This window comes from Phalacrocorax carbo, chromosome 1 (assembly GCF_963921805.1).
Source record: "Phalacrocorax carbo chromosome 1, bPhaCar2.1, whole genome shotgun sequence".
Classification (NCBI taxonomy): domain Eukaryota; kingdom Metazoa; phylum Chordata; class Aves; order Suliformes; family Phalacrocoracidae; genus Phalacrocorax; species Phalacrocorax carbo.
Window position 1 is genome coordinate 79,605,572 of NC_087513.1, and position 16,949 is coordinate 79,622,520.

General features: G+C 42.4%; 1 protein-coding gene across 3 annotated transcripts in view; it reads left to right on the forward strand.

Moving 5' to 3' along the window:
• The window catches only part of ETV6 (ETS variant transcription factor 6), a 143,848-nt gene that overhangs the window by 118,953 nt on the left and 7,946 nt on the right, over positions 1-16,949 (forward strand). The window lies entirely within an intron of this gene.

The following is a 16,949-nucleotide window of genomic DNA, read 5'->3' on the forward strand; positions in this document are numbered from 1 at the left end:
CGTTCTCTAGGCCACACCAGAGTTGACACTCTTCATTCATAACTAACCTTGCTGTGTATTAAGAGCTTCTCATTTCCTTTTATTACTCTGTGACCTCAAGGGTTTACTGGCATTCTACAGATTTCACCACACCTGTGGTTTATACAGATTATGAGTAAACCAGTTTCATGGCAGGTAAGCAAAGGTGCAGAGTGACTTGCTTGTGACCACAGAATGCGTAATTGGTATTGAAACATTTGTGTCCTGACACTCACTGCCACTCTACCCACTAGCAATCCATTTGCTTCCCAAGATACCTATCTCCAAAGCCTTGTGCTGCAAAGAGGTAGTTTTCCAAGAATTGCATTCACATTCATGTCCAGTCCTGTGGAATCGAAAATACCCTCTGTCAGTGGCCTTGGAGATAATGCAGTGTCAAGCCCGCTATTATGGAGATGGTGGGACTAATGAAATATCACCTCGGAGTCCTACTTCATAGGCTTTCCTATGTTTCTCACACGAGGATTGTCCCTTTTTACAGAAACAAGGTTGCCTTTGTCCCACACAAACCACAGGCATTGTCTCACTTTTGTTATCGTAAATAACTGACATCACAAGAGCTGAATCAGGAAGCTGAGGTTACAGAAAATGTTTTTTGTACTTGAAAGGGAACTGTAAATAGATAGGGAGAAGGGGGAAGGGGAATCCAACCACTTCAGAAATACACTGAATGCTCCAGTAACCAATTTCTTTTGAGAGATGTAAATACACACCACACCCAAAAACATTCCATGCATTTATGTCAGCAGCAAGCTAACACAATGCCCAACTCCTGTGGGGTATTACACATGTCCATAGAGGTATATTTTAAACCACCTTGTTCTTTTTTTTCCTTACATGCCTTAAATTTATTACAGATGTGATGCTGCCTCAGCTTTAATGAGGAAGATTTTCTATTTTCTTACGACTTACCACTTTAAATTCAAAAGGCACATATCTCACCATCTAGTCAAACATCAAGAACAAGGGCCATGATCCTTTCACACAATAGAGAGATGGGTTACAGAAATTAATCTTTTGGCATTTTTGCCTGGCTGACATTTGTCTCTGTCCTTTTCATTTTTACTACCCACACTATTGTCATCAAGTTAAGAAATATACTTAACATTATGGCAGAGAAGATACCCTACTGGTTGCATCACTGGAGACTTCCTTTCCATAAAGTACTATTGGAAGATAAGGGGGGTTGTTAATTTTTATTTTCCAGAAGGAAATGTTCTCTAAGAATGAAGCATAGACTGAAAAGAGTATAAAAAAAAAAAACGGGGAGTGGGTGGTTGTGTAATTTTTTAATTTAAACCCAGGAGTTTTCTTAGAATCATAATTGGGAATCTTTGGTTTCTGCACATTGTGTACCAGGTCCAGTGACACCAACCCTGTAACTGGTACTCCCACATCTTTTCCATCCCTATATTGTTTGCAGGGCAAGAGAGCCCAAGCCCGTGGACATTTGGGCCTAACACAGTTGCTTGGCAAATACGTGTAGAGTTTAATGTGTTATACACAGGCTATATTTACATGCCTAGCTTTTTTTCACTTGGAGTCTCCCAGCTTTGCTTAGACCCACCAGCACGGGTGGCATGTCTTAAAGAGCTGATGGAGTATTTCAAGCCAAAAAGACCTGAGGTGTACACAAGCATTCAGTTCAGATGAGGGCAGTGCTTTTTGGCCAAGGGTCAGGGGATTTCATAGCTGGTGGTTGCTAGCACCTTAGATTTCTACTGATAAATTTGCCAGTGTACTTCCGTCAGTACCCCATGTCCTTTAATTATAAACAACAACGGACCTCACTTGCTGTGTAGGCACAAGCTAGTGCTATTCTGGTTGGGTTGTAAAGGCTCCTGAACTGCAGCTGGACCCTGTAAAGGGCCCACAGCCAATTTAAAGGTGACAAAACCCAGATTACTACCAAAAATGTAGGCAGCCCTTGTTTCATACCCGAAGTCAACTTCATCGGTGCTATTGAATTCAATGGCAGCATAGTTAGGCCCCCTAGAAGGAAAGTACACCTTTCTACCTGTTTCCCCTTCATCTTACAGCCTTCAATTTAGAGCTTTGCTATTATTTCATTTTAAGAGCATTTATTTTTTATGTCAGCATAAATCTATTTTCTACCTGAGTGTCCCTATCTTCAGTGACACGGCTATAGTTAAAATGGAGGGTTTTGACCAACCATGGCTCGCCACTTTGATTTGAGAGACACCATGAAAATTATAACACTTGGCTCTTAAACTGCAAATGTATGTCAATACAGACGTATTGTTAAAAAGAGCTTTTTAAAAATCACTGGCATTATTTCCATTATATGGATGAGGAAGATTGATGGGTTGGGTAGTGAAAAGATTTACCAGTAGTCCAGTGCTGGAGCTAACTACTTATCTGTTTAACACTGGTGAGAAGAGAGCCTTGACTTTCTATGGGCTTAACCATTTGCATGCAGGTGATTTTCAGGGAAGATAGTGATGAGGAGCAGCTACCAGGGAAGCCCTGTGGGCTGCTGACTAAAACATTGGGCTGAGCTCCAAAACGTGTTCTATTCCCAGCTCAGGTATTTTAAATTGTAAAAGGAATTCTTCCTGGACTTAAGACACCTCTCAGCCTAATAAACCTGTTTACTTTTACATAGAGCCTGTTTTTAAATGCAGCGTGCAATTACTTGTTGCTGAGAAAAAAACCCCAATGTTTTCACTTGCTGCTATCCACAAATACTCTGTTTTCAGAGAGTCAGTCAATAGAGCTCTGGACTTCCTGTGAGACAAAATAATGACCTCTACTCACCGGCTGACTAATATTTCCTACCTCTTTATGTAATATAATTTCTCAAAATATTAATTTTACTGGCAAAGCACTTTCCCTTTTACAGCAAAGAATTTCAAGTTGAAGGTCTTACTCTCTTTTCCTCTAAGGCCATTTTACACTTTTTAGCTAAGTGAGAGGCATAAAGTATCTTTATGTTACTCATTAAGGTCCCATATATTATTCATCAATGGCTAGAGTTGATTTTAAAAATCATATTTAGCTATCTTCTCAACACAGTATGCGTGAGCATTTTCCATAACTTTGTCAGAACTAGAGGTCATTGTGCTGGGATGATCCAAAGGCAGACTTGCACCCCCTTCAAATACACCAGGCAAGGGTTAAGCTAATGAACTCAGAGTTCAGTAGTCATCTACCTACAGCAGCACTTAAAATATTAAAAATACCTCAGAAGGGATGTTTAGCAGAGCAGTGTAATGGACAATTTTCCTCAGTGGAACTGCTAATTCAAAGAAGCAACATTGTGTGTTGGTAGTCAGCTCCTAACTTGGACTCTAGCAAGCTGGCAGTCTATCTGCCTTACTTTTAGCTCTGAATTTTTTAAGTAGTCCATGTTGATTGCCCCCCCAAAATAGTCTCCAAGGATTTCACTCTGTGGGGAGAAATATACTTTTCTCTATTTTCCCCATTTTTTTCTTCTTTTTTAATGCAGTTGCAGTTTCAATCAGGAGAGGCACCTGAAATAAGCTCTTCTGGTGAATGGAAACTCCACTCCCCATATGCCTCTGACTGGGCACGTTTTGTTATCAAGCATTTTGGACTTTGATATCTCATAAAATGTAGTTCCCCAAGGTACAAGGAGAGGCAGGGGTTATTGCGTTGGCAGGCGTTTGTAGCATATCACAGCTGAGGCATGCCCTGCAGCCCTGAAGGAACCACAGCCACCAGAAACTCTCCCTGCAGCTATCCTGAAGTTCTGCCCCATGGCTTTCCGTAGGAGCTCTGCCATTGACAGGGGACAGGTTTTCACCACAAAACTCTATTTAGGTTTCAAAAATGTCCCTTTTTTCAGATATCCATGTCCACCTCAGCTTGTTAGCATGCAGGAAAATGGGAACTGGCATATTAGATCTCACCAGAAACCTGTCGGTTATTTAAAGGAAGACACAGGAAACCCTGCAAGAGGCAGTTATAGGATTATCCGACTCCAACAGGGTTGGTTTTGTCCTAACTTTTATCACATACAGGTTGGCTTAGAAACATTACAATTAATCTAATAACGTGCTGGTATTTACCTCACTTTTGATTCAGTCACTTAAAACTCACTCACACAATTCTGGATGTTTCTTGTGTGGGAAAATACATGGCTGAGATTTCTAGCTCCCAGTGTCTTTTTCTGTACTAGCTCTCTGGGACTGAAAGGGTTGTTCACTAATCCACAGCAACCACTGGCCCTGAAGCTTTGGGATACCGATACAACTGCCCTTTCATTCGCGCACTGCCCGGTACAGATATTAACCGAACGACTGCACAGGTGTGAAGGGCAAGGTGCCGGAGAGCAGTGGTAGGTGCAGCTGGACTCCATGCAAGGGCTCCTGTCCTGTTGCACTTGGGACCCAATAAATCCATTAGGCTCCAGCTTCACTCCATGTATGTCTGAGGCAGACCTATCCCATTCATACAGCTTAGAAGGATGAAAATTGCTATTTCTCCGCAGAGCCCCACCCTGCCTATTGCTTTTGATTATGCTCTGCATTTGGGGTGGGTGGAAATCTAAAGGCAGGTGAGTCTTGCGCCTGTTATTGTCTATTAGTATGCTGTTCTTATCAGCTGGGTTACCTTAGCAACTGGGTTGTATTCGACTTTATGAGCTGCCAGATTTGTCTCTTCCCCTTCAGGAGTCTGAGGAAAAGCCAGGTAATGTTTAAACCGTTCAGAGGCACATTGTGTACCACTGTATTGGTTTGGCCCGTGAAACTATTGACTGCTGTTGGAATGAGGACAGGCAAGATTTTTACCTTGCCAAAGTCATGAAAGAGATCTACCTTCAGCTTTGCTTCTGACTTGCCTCAGCCCCTTGGTGTGCCACACTGCCAGAGAGTACGGGGGTGTGGCATGAACGCTGCAGGTTTGTAGCAAGACACTTGTGACTACTTTATAAAAACAGTCTGACTGCCAAAAGTGAAAATGCAGTCCCCTGTTAAGAGCGCATCAACCATGAATGACTCACATTCTACTAAACTCTACAGAATAGTGCTTGTGATGGACGTAGGCTATGTGCTAGCTCTGAGCATGGCGGGGTCTTCAACACCAAAGCTCTGTAAGGATAGTAGTTTGGTTGGTTTGTGTGGGGAGAGAGGTTGGAGGGGGAGCAGAATCAGGGATTCTCCTCCCCCTTTGTTTGAAAAACTTAATCACTTCTCATAAACTTGCGTGGGAGGGGAAAAGACAGGAGGAGTTAGTTGAGTGAATCTTTCACAAACATAGTGCTTAAAAAAACTGCTAATCAACTGATACTTATATTTTTACTTTGGAGTTGAGCTGGAAAGCTTCTTTTAAAGGAGGATAAGAAAAACAAACTCAGCTGATAGAGTTATTAGATTCATAACACTAGACATTTAGAGCTTAAACATCGCAAGTCACCGCACTTCAGAACACGGCACCTTGGTATTCAGCATCTCATCAACTTACCTACTAGGACCAGAGCCCCAGTACCTGCATTTGCTCCAGATGTCTCGATGTGGCATTATGACTGGGTCAAGTGTAGGATGATTGGGGTTTTTTAAACTGATATACCAGCAAAATCCTTTATGCAAATGCAGTTACACCACATTAGTTTGTTTTCCTTTCTGCACAAAATAGCTGTGCAGGCATAGTTACTCTGCAATGGCATATGCTGGGTGATAGGGAGGGAGGGTGGCAAAGGAGGCAAAGAACAGTTATCCAGGAGGTAAAAACCAACAACTAAGCACAACTTAGGAGTTAAAAGTTTTGCAGCTGATACCGTTAGCCCTCACAGAAGGAATGCAGCTTCCCATTCCATTTAATTTTCAGGGTTTGTACTACAGTAGCATCTATAGGCTTTATTGTGCCACAGTCCCTGCCCCAAAGAGTTTACTGTCCAAACAGACAAGGTAACTATAAAGAAAGGAAGGACACACAAAGGTGAAAGGTGTTTTCAAGAGTTGTTGGTGAGAGGTGTTGGAATGAGAGAGCTATACTGCATAGAAAACAGTCATGCAGTAGAGAGTATCAGACACCATCTGACCAGTCCCCCACTCATAATTGTGGGTTAAATTACTACTTTTGTTATGCTATAATGCCTCACATTTACAGGTTCCAATTTGTTAAAAAAAAAAAATATCTATTATTAAATTTAAAATTGGAGCAACCAGTACTGTGAACTACTGGTCAGCCTGGTATTTCCCTGGTATTTTCTTCACTAGACATCTCATCATGACAGCAGCCCAAACTAGCCATAAACTTGAGAGGCTGTGTATATAACTTACACCGAGCTGCCTGCTGATGCTTTTGGCTGTGGCAGCATTTAAAGCTAGTTGTAATGTTTCTGTGATACAGCCACTTCTGTGTTGATGTTGCAGTCACATCCTCCAAGCAAAAGCAGAATCTGCCCAACTGTGTCCATCTACTATTGGGACAATACCTCAGATTCCTGAACCCAAATCAGTCTGGTGTTTTTTGGTTGTTTGTGGGTTTTTTGGTTATCAGTTGTCTACATGTGTAAGACAGTGAGCAAAATGGGTGTTAGTAGTAAAGGCTTGAACCTAACTCCCTCATATAGTCATTTGGTGGTTGGTAAGTGACTTTATTCCAGAATGACAATACTGCTTTGTAAGTAGAAACCTTCTCCAAGTAAGTCACTTATGTGGACAGGTACATCCACGCAGACCTGCCATCCCACTTTATATAGGGAAGAGCCTACACCAGTCAGGTTCACTTGTAGGCACCAGCCCTCAAGCTTACCATCCATCCAGTGAAGTGCATTGCTGTTTGATTCATTACTATCCCCTCTTCCAAAGCTGCATCATGGACTTCACTGTGGTGAATTCTTATCTAAACTGAAAATGCTTGATGTATCCTCCTTTGCAGAGGGCGAGTGCTGACAAACCAAGCTGTAGAGACTTAGCTTTTGTTGGATGCTTCCTTAGAAGTACTCTGTTTTTTTAAGACAGCACCTATCTTTGCTAATACCATAGGACTGTACCTGTATACATGCCTGAGATTGCCAAGGCTATCTTCACCACTATCATGAGGCATGATCCCAGCAGGGTTTGCCATCATGGTGATGACTGGTGGGCTTTTGTGAAGCACAGAGTTTGTCTGGGAGCAGCTGTTGTGACAAGACCTGCCTCCAGTCTCAGCAGTTACAGCCTGGCAAACTACAGAAAACTGAACAGTGGCTCACTTTAGCATGCTACGTTGTAAGTGGTAGGGGTTCAGTGCCTGCTTTCCGGGCAGCTGACCCTAATTTCCATAGGACAGCAGCCCGTACAGACGCACTGGAGCCTTGAAAGAACCTGGGAATCTTGGTGTAGGCATGGCCTGTCGCTCCCGTTTGGATATGACAATGATAATGTCACTGGCCTTGTTTAATCACTTGCCCTTGCAGTCATGTACATTTTTACATTTGCAGTATGTGCCACATCTATTTTGAGCCCCTTGTGGAAAGCCAGACTACTATAAAGAGACTGAAGTATGGATGAGAGTCAAGCTCATAGAGTTCATATTCATAGGAGAAGTTTTCATTATAACCTTGAGAGTCATCTTAACATGGCATTAACAATTAATTTCAGCATGAAAGTGTGCCTTCCCTGCCAATTTAACTAATGACACTCAAGCAATAGATGAATGGCAATAGCTTGGATAGGTGGTTGCATATTTTCTGTGAAGTGTCTTGCTTTACAGCTGCCTCCATTCTTATTGCACAGTTACAGGAGCAGAAATTTCAGTCAGGGCTTGTTCTGATCCATTCAGAAGCCAGGACTGACTAAGCTGTAGGAAAGCTCAGTCATTTAGATTTCATCCTTCTCATTCCTTTACTGCAGCATCTACATGCCATGGCTAGACAGATGTGATAAGTGGGTTCAGAGTACCCTCAGCCTCCATTGGGGTCAGCAGGATGTTAAACACTTTTTTAAGAAACTCACCTTTTAATGAAAACGTGCCCCTTATTTTCCCTGTATATTGCACCCTTTCTTCAGGCTAGAGTTGTGTCACTAATTCAGATTTTCTTCTACAAAGCAAACTTGCATTATTTTGAATCCTCTTAATTAAACCAGAAAAATACATTGTAGTGTGACTACATTGCATTACACTTCACTCCCTTCAGAGACAGGCCTAATTAAGTCTGGTTGTAATACTAACCAGTTAGAAATGGCACACAAGTTTGCATCAGTTTATGTTAATCCAAATGCACACCTTTAAACTGGTAAGACTACTGTTTTCCATCTCTGTTGAGGGAAGGGAAGGAAGAGAGTTAGAGTTTGGCTATGTCTAAATGTGGAGATTTAACCCCAAGAAGGTGAGGTTGCATTTCAGCTTTCTGCAAGGGACCTATCAGAAGTAGCAAATTTACAGCTTATGAAGTCCTTCAGGAGGGACTTCCTGGGAACACACCAGGAACCATGTCCTCCAGCCACACTCACACCTCTCCAAGAACTCTGGACTTTCTGATGGAGCACAGAAGTGAGGTTCTTGGACAGTAGTCAAACAGTGGTTTTCACCTGTTGAAAAAAACCCAGAAGTCTAAACCCAAGGGTGAACTGAGCTTCTGAAAGAGGATACTAGAGATTCTCACATTGTAGGGTCAAAAATTATTTTTGCTGGGAAAGCCTTTGCTGTTGTTAAGTCACTCCTGCTTTTGCCCGCTTTTCTGAAGTACAATTTGGTAGATAAAGCTTCATGCTTAATTCTTAAAATTCCCATCATTAACGTGTTTGGCCAGTTTTCTGAGGTCAAAGTAGTTGTGAGGTGTTTGTAGGATGTGCACGTGAACAGGCAGAGGTTGAATTTCTTTCCCTTTTCGTAGTAATTGAGATTCATGAGCAATAAAGGTGAGGAAAAGCCTCTGAGGAGGATCAGAGTCAGGTTTCTTTAGGAAGATAAATGGAAGAGTGCTTTCCACCATTGTGGTGGAGCAGGAAGAGAACAACACTTGAAGCTGATACTGGAAATACCTGTCTGTTTGGTGTGGATGGGGAGATGGAGCAGGAGAATAGGATGGGGAAAAAAAAGACATTTTTTAGTACAACAGACTTTAGCTTACAAAGTCTTCATCTGACTGTCTCTGGCCCATCCATTACATATTCTTTGTGATCTGAGTGCTCTTTCGTACAACCACATGAGAGGTATGAACCTTTTGGATCCTCCTTCCCCTTACATGTTCTTATTGCCAAAGACAGAACTTGGCCTCATCTTTCTATGTTACTTTTACAACCTCACAGGACAACTGTTTGCAGCACGACGGTCTCAGGTTTCTGTTCTTCTGCCCGATCTCCCACTCAGCATTTGGGTGCAAGACAGAAGCAACATAGAACTGTTGTATTGTGCGATCTGGCAACACCTTCCCTCAGTCCCAGCTTGAATTTACTGAGCTGAACAAACAGTTGTCTGTCAAGAGGTTTCTCCTCATAGAAACATTGGCTTTACTGTACCAGCTTACCACTTTGCTTCCAACAGCAGCCAACATTCATGGAAGGAAAACTCTTCTTCCTTCGGTAACCTGGACACGGATTAAGATACAGGGATGACCAGGACTGCTTCATCTCAAGGTCAATGTTCCCCCAGTCTTAGAGCCATTAAACCCCTTAATCATGAGACTTGCTTACTTTTTTCGTGTAGTTTTGTCTGCTAAAATAAGTATGTCATGGAATTAGGTAGATATTGAGGCTGGATTGTGTCTCAATACAGCAGTAATCCTACTGTAGCATTTCTTTTTTTCTCAGTGTTCTGTCTGTGTTTTCCCAATGCGCTTTTTTTGCCATGGAAGAGGTTTTCAGCAAGAATAGAGGAGATCATTTGATAAGGTCCAGCCATATGTCTTCCCTCTCCTTTCCACCAGCTTTATTTTTCCTCCCTCTCCATTTGTGTGATGCAAGCAAGTTAGCCGAGTCGTTCTCACCATACTCCTGAAAGAAACAACAGTATCAGCCAGCCCGATGAGCTTCATGTACTGGTTAGATAACCTGAAGGTCCATTTGGCTTGTCCAGAAAGCTCTGCCTGTTACACAGGACAGGATGTGGTTAAAATGCAGTTAGAGCTGATCTCCATGGCAAGCCTAAACCAAGTCAGGATGTAAGAGTTCTCTCCCAATCTTTTTTATTTTCCATACAAGTGAACAGCAATTAACCTTTGTGATTTCTTGGTTCTGGCTACAGTTTAAACAAATCCAGATGCCCCAAAGTAGTGTTGTCTTCTCAGAGACTTACTGACCACCTCAGGCGAGAGGGATGATGACAGGCCGAAGGTCAGCGGGACCTTTTGGGCCTTTCCCTCTTTCCCCCCTGTCCTCGCCTGCTCTGCCAGCATAGTCTTGCCACCTTTGTGCAGGCTTTAGCGTTCAGTAGATCTTCCTGCAGGCAGATTCAGCTCTCAAATAGCAGAAAGCAGTTGGTGTTTTCTGCAGGGTTTGTTTTCTTCTGCTAGGGTGATTTAAGTCAGCTCACAGGAAAATCTAACAGAGCCAGCACAAGGTAACCAGCAGGAGGACGGGAGGAAGGGAAGATAAAATGGAATGGAGATCAGGACCTTCTTGCAGTAGCAGCTATGGACAGCTGAATTTTACCAGTTTATCATTTTGATACCATGAGCATCACCACGTTAGCTATCCAAACCACACTTCAGGTGTGCTTACGGAAACAAGAGTACCAGAGAACTTCTAGAGAAGTTCCATTCGTTAGTCTCAGTTGTGAACAGCCACTGTTTGTTTCACTGTGAACAAATGCAGCTGAAGCACAGATCACCTTGTAAAATAAAGGGGCCCAAGCTTGGGAGAACTCTTCAGCTGGTAGAAATCACAGAACCGTTTAAGTCAAATGATATCATGCTGGAGAAATTTTAGGCTAACCTACTCAGCAAGGGGTAAGGCCTGAGCTGATGTCAGAGGGAGTATGACAATGTTACTTTGGCATGATCTCTTCCTCTGTGAAGCCATGTTAGTTTCCAAGTCAGTCATCAGCCAGACTGAATGCATTTATATAATGATCTTCAGTACAAGATGTGGGTGGGTCTCGCAAAACATTTCAGTGGTTAAGAGAGCATTTTGGTAGTCGATACATGAAGAGGGCCAGCTCTGCTTCTGCACCATGGGCCTCACTTAAACAGCAGGGGTTTCAGACACAGTGTGCATTTTAGGAAATATTACAGTGCAGAGGAATGTTATATTCTGAACAAAAGAGGTCTTTAGCATATGTATGCCTATACTGTTAACAGCATTATGTAGTCTAAGAGAGCACAGATATAAGACCTTTCACTACTGTAACCTTAAGACTACCAGTCTTGTGTCTGCCTTGGCCAAATGATACTAGAGCATTCATTCATAATGGCTGGACAAGTGTCAAAATACTAAGAACCGAAGGTCCATGATGTTTAATTTATAGATCATTCTAAGAAAGTATTTCAATTCTAAGGGACATATGTATTGCTATCGTATAGCCATTAGGAAGTATTTATACGCCAGTGGTTTTTAGGTGTATATTCAGAGTATTGTGGCTATAGACTTAAAGGATATTTGAAACGAAGAATCCATGATACGTGCTTCCACTCTCACAGTGTCTATTTGACTGTCACAAGGGATTCTTAATTACAATATTACAGTCTCCCCTTTTTTGTAACATTACCAAAGCAGTGCTGTAAGTGTGGGCAATAAACAGAGCTTTTCAGCCAGAGAAGAGAAATCGAGTTCACAATGCCAAGGAGGAGTGGCTGAGGTTAGGGCACTTCTGTGTGAAAGGAGAGGTTAAAACTAGAGCAAGGAAGCAAGCTTGCTGCTATCAGTGGGGTTTAGTGCCAGCAATTGCTGTTTATGGGAGAGATTTCTTCCTACTTCTCAATCCCCAAGTGGTCTGTCTCTTCTCCCCCCACCCTCTCCAGGGCTGTGCAACTGCCTGTTTTTCTTGTGCCTACTGTCAACCCTGGCAGCCAAGCAACAGCCACAAGACTGAGTGGGCAGGCAGCCCCCAAGGCTTTACTCTAGCTCTGCAGACCTTGGGACTCTACTATACATGGCTGTTATTAGCAGGAGTGTGAAACTGCTGCCTCTTGCACATTTAGGGCAGTGCTTATGGGGGACATTCTGAGAGCCAGCTAAATGCTCTATACCTGATCATTACCTTGTGCATAACTATAAAAATCCCTCTAGAAGCATTAACTGCAGGAAGAAAGTTGTAGCCATGCCTCTTCATTTGAAGGTACAGTTTGCCCTAATTCCCAGCTAATTACATAGTTCAGTCTTGCCCAGCAGTACAGCTGAGAAAATGGTGCTACATGGAAATTCCTGCTTTCAGGAGCCCTACCACATTGCTGGACCTGTTCACCACCTTCCCGCTTTGGCTAGGTTGTTTGATACCACATTGCCTTAAAGTCTCTCAGTCCCAGCTCTCTCCACAGCAAAGTCCCTTTATCTTCAAATTGTACAAAGTTCAGCCATCTGAGTTCACTTTAAAAAAAGAAGGACATGTGTGTGTTAGGGGGAAATGATGTTTCCTTGTGCTACAGAGACATAGCTACTTTCTAAGTAAACTTATTTTAGCCAAAAGGCAGGAAATTGCAGCATGCCCGAACAATTTAGGTACCAGCCCTGACTCAACTCCCCTATTGAATCTCCCACACTTTTAAACTTGCTGTGCCTCAGCAACTTCCATGTGCTTTCTTGCCATTGCTCGCTAGCCAACATACACCCTGTGTAGAATACCCCCATGTATCTGCTCCTTTGGAGGCCTTCTGAGAGCCGAGGAAGTGATTTAGTCTTCATGGAGTCATTTGCACCATGCAGATTTTACTCAAACATGTGATTTACTCTTACAAAACAACCATCCACATTACAAGCCCCTCTCTCTTTCTCCATCTCTCCTGAAAATACATGTGACAGCTTTGACGTTCCTGGAGGATGCTACTTTCTGTATTGTCTTCACCAGCCTTTTGTGGAGGTGTCTCTTTTCCCAGCGGAGACACTCCTTTTAATAGCATTTTCTAGCATTGCCTCTTCTTGGGTTTTCACCAGTTTCATAGGCTCCAGATGGGCTGTGCTATACTCCAAATTCATTACACTCACTAAAGAGTTATCAGGTAGGTTTTGACCTGTAGTCTCTAATGTCCAATTAAAGATGATCTCTATACGCCTAAAAATGGTAGATTATTTAGTTGCTACTCCTCTGTCAGTCAGGGACACCCCTCTAGAACCTGATATTTTTTTACCGTACAACCTGTGGAGAAACATTCCCAGGGTCTAAATCATTTGTGGTGAAAAAAAAAAACAAAACCCAAACCTGAGTGCCTATGCCCAAATTCCTAAAGGTCTCTCATGTGAAACTTGAAAGAAGGCAAGCTGATTTAGGTACTCTGCAAACAGAGCTCATACGTTTAACTAAATCGTGCTGCAAAGCATCAGCTGGTCCATGGTAACTAACACTGTGCACGCTCATAGGTCTCAGCAGAGGTGAGGAGAAATGCAGTGAGCCTAAATCTTTTCTACTGGTGTTTAAAGCTAATGCTTTTTATTTCTTATTTGCAGTGGCCTGAGACACAGTTGCTACAGTTGCATTGATGCATGCCAGCTCACTAAATTATCGGGACTCAGTCATATATCTACATTTTCTGATAGGCAAGTGTAGCTTTTGAAGATGAGTTTTTACGTGGTTGTAGGACCCAAGCAGAATTTTTAAGAATTTTCAATTTTCTTGTTGAATCAAACAGATGTAGAGGTCTAAGATACATGGGTGGTTGTGTTTCTTTGCAAATTCCACCAGCCTACTAAATACCTCTGCAAGTCTGAGCAGCTCAGTCAATTTAGAATATGGAATGGGGCCCTTGATCACTTGAGACTTTTCTTGTGAAGATCTCAAGATGCAGATCTGAGTTATCCTCATTTGAAGAATATTTATATTCAAGCTTATCGTGAATCCATTCTAAAAATCAAGTGAACAATGAAAAACAAATCTGTGCTCGATCCTACCTCTTCTCAGAGTCTGAAGCTCTGTTCTTAGTCCAGTAATTTGCCACCCAGACATCCTGGGCTGATTTTTTTTGCACTTTCTTGTTTTTGTGAAGGAGGGGGGCACAGAGGGGGAGGGAAGGGATGGGGCACACTAATGATAGCCAATAGAAAATAACCAAAGCCATTCGGTTTGACTAGAATTTACTTGCTAGACACACTGAGGTGAATGTGCAGCCATGGCACAGTGCAATGCACACTGCATGTGCAATTCCAGTCCGCTGTCAAGGAGCCATCAGCTCCTTGAAACTTCCAGGGACCACTGGAGGATATTAAGGGTCTGCCATCCCCATCAGCCAGAGTTGTATTTATACACGTGGAAATTTTCTACAGCATAGTTATGGCAGTATACTACTGATGAAAAATAACATCACATATTGCAAACAATGAGGTGAAAGTAAACTTCAGGGTAAATCATGTCTTTGCAAAACTATCAATATTAGCTATAAGTTACTATAATCAGAGGGTGTCTGCCCAGGCACATTCAAGAATATGACAGAGCCTGACATTGACTTGCTTCTATGGGAGCGCCATCCCTCCAGCTGACCCTAAGGAGGGCCGCTCCTGCCGGGACTAGCAGTAGTGCCACAAGCAAAACCAAATGACTGGCATTGGGACGCAGTATTCCTGCAGCGCTCTCGCAATGTGGCCATATGCCAACCAACCACCTCAGCAAACTTCCAGCACAGTCCAAAAGCTCCGGTTCAACCACAGACCCACACGCTCTTCCTCTCCTCCCTCAGGTTTCTAATAAATTCCTGCCTTGGCCAAAAAGTGTCTCTTTTTTCATTGACAAATATCAGCTAAGTGAATGTTTTCCGATTTGAAACTGCTTCCACCAAGACAGACCTCTCTTGCAGATGAGGTGGGACCAGCCTGAGTCCACCACAGGTGTTTAGGCCAGTGCTGCCCACTGATGATCGTGGTGAATGATTCACTGCTGACCTAGGGAATCACATCGCCTTTACAGTGATTTTAGTGAAGTACTGGACAGAAAAAAAGCATGGACATCTTTGGGAACAGCTAGTCGAAAACAGTGAATTCAGCATGAATTGTTAAAATAGACTATGCAGGTTTTGTTGCTAAAGTTATCACAGATTACACAGAATGATGAAAAAACTCCCATAGTTTTTGGAACGCAGCAGTATTGCCAACTCTGATCAACTGGTAAAATGTGCCCTGGGGAGTCAGAGCTAGAGGAATCAAAGGAAAATGAAAATAAAATTTTTAAAAAGGCAGTTAAAGTTTTTGTTGTTTTTGTTTAATTAAGATTCTTGCACTAAAAAAATAATTTTCATACAGTCTTTCATTGAAAGAGTTCAAGAATGAATTGCATGTGTGTCAAAGAACCACGTACATGGCCTTTTCTACACTATTACCTGAGCACCTCCTACATTATTAAAAGGCACAAACAAATAGAGCAATATAATCTCCCTTCCCTTGTTCCTTATAAATGAATTCTAGAAAAGAAGTTTTTTTCTAATATGTGCATGTCTAAGAGACAAAGAATGTGCATGTGTGTGTGAAAAATTATTGATGGAAAGGTGGTGGAAGAATTGGGATTTGTGAATTTATGAGAGGAAAGATGACAGAAATTAAAGTATTAGCCTGAGACTTTCAATTTCACGCTCTTCTACAGACCTCCCGCATAGCCAGGAGAAGTCTCTTGTGCCCAGAGCCGCACAAGGGGTTAGCCACAGTGTTTGGCATTGCAGCATTTAATTGCAGCCAGCTACCTACTTGGTATCTGCGGCCACAGGGTAGGCAGCTGGGCTACATATGCAGCTTGGGGTGGGAGGACAGGGAAAGAAAGGCTTCTCTGCATCTGTGTGCCAAGAAGGGACCCGCCTAGGCTGGTCATTGGCAAATGCATGTGGAGGAGAATTATTTTCTGTCCTGGTCCCAGCTGTAGGTACCTTATCCTGGGTAAGAAGGGGGAAGCTATCACTGAACAACATTTGCATCCATGGAGGAAAAAAAATGGAAATTGGTTTCACTTTTTAAATAAAACCCAGAAAAATTTCAAATGGGAATGGACATTTTTTCTGTGGAAAATGTTAAGGAAAATAAGGTTTTTTCAACAAAAAAAAATCTGACTGCCTCTTTCCTTTCACGTTCCTCCTCTTGTAGATGTCATGGGTGAGGTGACCATCCAGGTAGGTTTCAGCTAGAATGGAAACCTGCAATTTTTGCCAGATGTCATCTCTTCAAAATGCACTGCTTTATTCTCTGTAGGACTGGTAGGGAGAGTCTATAGTGAGGGCACTGGCAAACTAAGATCTGGTTTTAGAGACAGTACAGGTTTAAGGAATACTCTTTACAGTTCGAAAATGGGAAATAACGATCAATAATGTTAATATCTCTAACCATTTCAGGTGTGCTCATTAAATTTGTTATTCATACTGCTTTTCAAAAAGCATTTTATACTCTCCAACTGAATATGTCATCATCCCCATTGTAAAACGTACCAACCCCAGGCAGACAGGAATAGAAAGACAGGCTGACAAGAATCCCTTTCTAGCACCTAGAAGCTAGATGCCTTTGGTTGCCTGCCCTTTAACCACTCTAACAAGCCATCTCTCAGAGGTTGGTTTTGCTTTGAAAGTAAAATTAACTCTATGGCCATCTGAGGGATCTGGACAGTTGAGCTATAAAAACCCTGTTGTTTCTGACAGCAGCAGAACCCCCAGCTCTGTGCAATTCGCTTTCCATATTTCATAGTTGCCAGTTATTATGCTGTGCTGCGCACACACACATTGCAAGCAGGAAGTAGGTGCAGCTCAGCTCTTGGCTTCCTCAGTCTCAAGAGACTGCCATGAAACTGAAAAACACTAAACTAAAACCTAAGTATCTGTTAGACCTTTAATTAGCAACCTAAGGAGTGTTTGCCAAGAGGAAATTTGAATTCAATTATCCAAATAG